Source organism: Diorhabda carinulata, chromosome 3 (genome assembly GCF_026250575.1).
Source record: "Diorhabda carinulata isolate Delta chromosome 3, icDioCari1.1, whole genome shotgun sequence".
Lineage (NCBI taxonomy): Eukaryota > Metazoa > Arthropoda > Insecta > Coleoptera > Chrysomelidae > Diorhabda > Diorhabda carinulata.
In genome coordinates, this window is record NC_079462.1 from 11,437,457 (window position 1) to 11,440,065 (window position 2,609).

The following is a 2,609-nucleotide window of genomic DNA, read 5'->3' on the forward strand; positions in this document are numbered from 1 at the left end:
TGATTTGTGTTTTATTCAACAATGTCTTTTTTTTTGGTGCACTTTAAGATGTTTTTGATTATTTTTATGACACTTTACATGAATAATTCTCTTGGAAATACGGGGATGATTTGAAGGGAAAGAAACTTTTTAGGGGTTGATTACGCCTTAAGTACAGCGACTAAAATATATTATTGTTAATTTCCTATAGTTTCTGATGCATCTACCAAAATTTTTAATAAATTTGACAAATAAATTAGTTTCCAAACTCATACAAAAAAGACTGTTTTCGTTGTTGGGTAAATATGGCGAAAAAAATTTCTAGTGTGAATTAGTTGAAACTCATTCTTGATGTGGAAATATGCATGTAAAAACCAAGGTGAAGTTACGTAGATAATAACCTAAAAGTGCTCAGTCCCATGGAATAATTGGTAAGAGGTTCTCTGCTTTGATATGGCCATATGAACACGCTAAGTAAAGTCATGTACTGTAACTACTGCTCTTCCGATCGTCAAATAAAAATAAAATCGTTCACCGAACAAATATGTAATCTTTTGCATTTCACACTTAATCTAAGTGAATAGCACCTCAGAAATAAAAATACATTTAATGGGTTTCATCCGACGCACGTGTCAGGGTTATAAAACTCACCATTATTTTCACTGAGAATGTCCTCAACACGATGGGCTCAGTTACGAGATTTCGCTAGTACTTTTCGCAAAGCCTCTTTGACGGCAGATTATTTCCTTGCATAAAGCAATAGCGGCATTTTGGTTTTTGATTACGATTAAGTCGCGACGACCGCATAGGATGGATTGATTGGTCCGCATATATCACCCGACAGCAGCTCACCAGGCGAAGACTTATACTCTGGTTCCTAACAGTAACTGAAGTGTCTTACTAAATTGGCACCTTGATGTCTATTTCAGAATCAAGTTCTGACCGAACATGGCACATGAGATCCTAGAGATCAAAGTACAGCTGAATTATCTTGTTGTCTTCAGTCACACTAGCGCAAAATTATACAGTGTAAATAGAAACACGATAAAGGGTTACGCCCATGTCACGGGCACCTCTAAAGATCGTTTGTCCACGGGTAGTAAATCGACATCCAATGTTAGTTGATTTCGATCATTAACAGCAAGGATAGAGATGAAATTTAGAGATATGTCGGACATACACCATACGTAATTGACCGTAAATTTTTATCAACGTCCCATTGTCATAGTCGGCTACTTATATTGACGCATTAATTTGACAGTAGCGTTTGTAGTTGCTGGAAAAGGCTTATAATCACTGAACCAATTTAAATTTGTTGTTTGTAATGTGGTATATTATCAATCAGCCCCTGGTTATTTGTGGAGCCATGTTGACGTCACTGTTAATGGAGAACACAGCAATACGGGAATCAGTCATATTAGCTTGTGAGCCCTTCGGATCCCTTTCGATAAAGGTCACTTGTGTAGAGCTAGTGCCGCATGCTATTGGTGGATATTTAGGCTTAATATCAGCTTAGAAAAAAAAAATGAAAAAAAGCTACGGAAAAAGGAGAGAAAGAAGGATAAGGAATCAAGAGTCGCGGAGAAATGAGAATTTTTTTGTTGGACGAAAAAAAAAGGAATTCGAAAATTGAATTCCTTTGTTTAGGTTAGGTTGGTTAGGTTCGTAACGAGAGTTGGCTATCAAAGCCGACAGCGGACTCACTGCAGGAGGGAGTTTCCTCCCCGATTAAAGAATTCCTGACCCTTTTGATTGCCTGTTAGTATTTAATGGAAACGAAAATAATATTCACCTGAAGCTGGATTTTTCCTAGGGTACACACTGGTACTTGAGCTCACTTACCCCCAAAAACGGGTTATTTCATTAAAAAATGTCCTAAAAAGGGCAGTTAAGTAAAGAAAAAGCCCCGAAAGGGGCACTTTTGTAAACTGTGGGCACTAGTCACGATATAACGCTAAAAATACTTTTGTGGGAAGCGAGAGTTTGAATCGCTGTAGGAGACCCTGCGTTTATCGGTGTGTTTTATAAGAGAACAGTGACCGACTATACAGTAGTCCTTTATTCCGTACAGACGACCTTCTCGTGGCGCTCTTAGAAAGCAGCTGGAGTCATGAGCGTTGACTGGGGTTTTTAATATTGATTCTGTTACTTATCCTTGGATTTTTTTGTGAAATTTTTTTCATATATATACAAAAACGAAATATTCTAAATAAGACAGAAGCTTATAGGGGAATATGTTTAAAATAAAACTCTAGAGAACGATAAGCTGGAATGACAGGTTCAATACTTTATAGAGATGAGAGAAGCATAATTCTAAAACCTAAAAAATATTAACATTGCATGTCGTCTAATAATCATATAGATTGTTATCTTTTCCTTTCAATCCGTTTTTATCCATCGATATTCTGCTCCAGTTTGTTAACAGATCTAATTACGAGTATCCAATTGCCTGCCATAAGATTCTGTTTAAAATCGGCTATAGACAAAATAGAAGCATAAATGTACTGCCAAGACTTTGTACAAAACAAGACTCCTTATTTCGTTAAAATACGAAACATAGAAATTTAATGTAAACCCTTCAACAAACAAATAAAAAAATGTTTATTTCTAGGTTACGGTTATGGGAATTA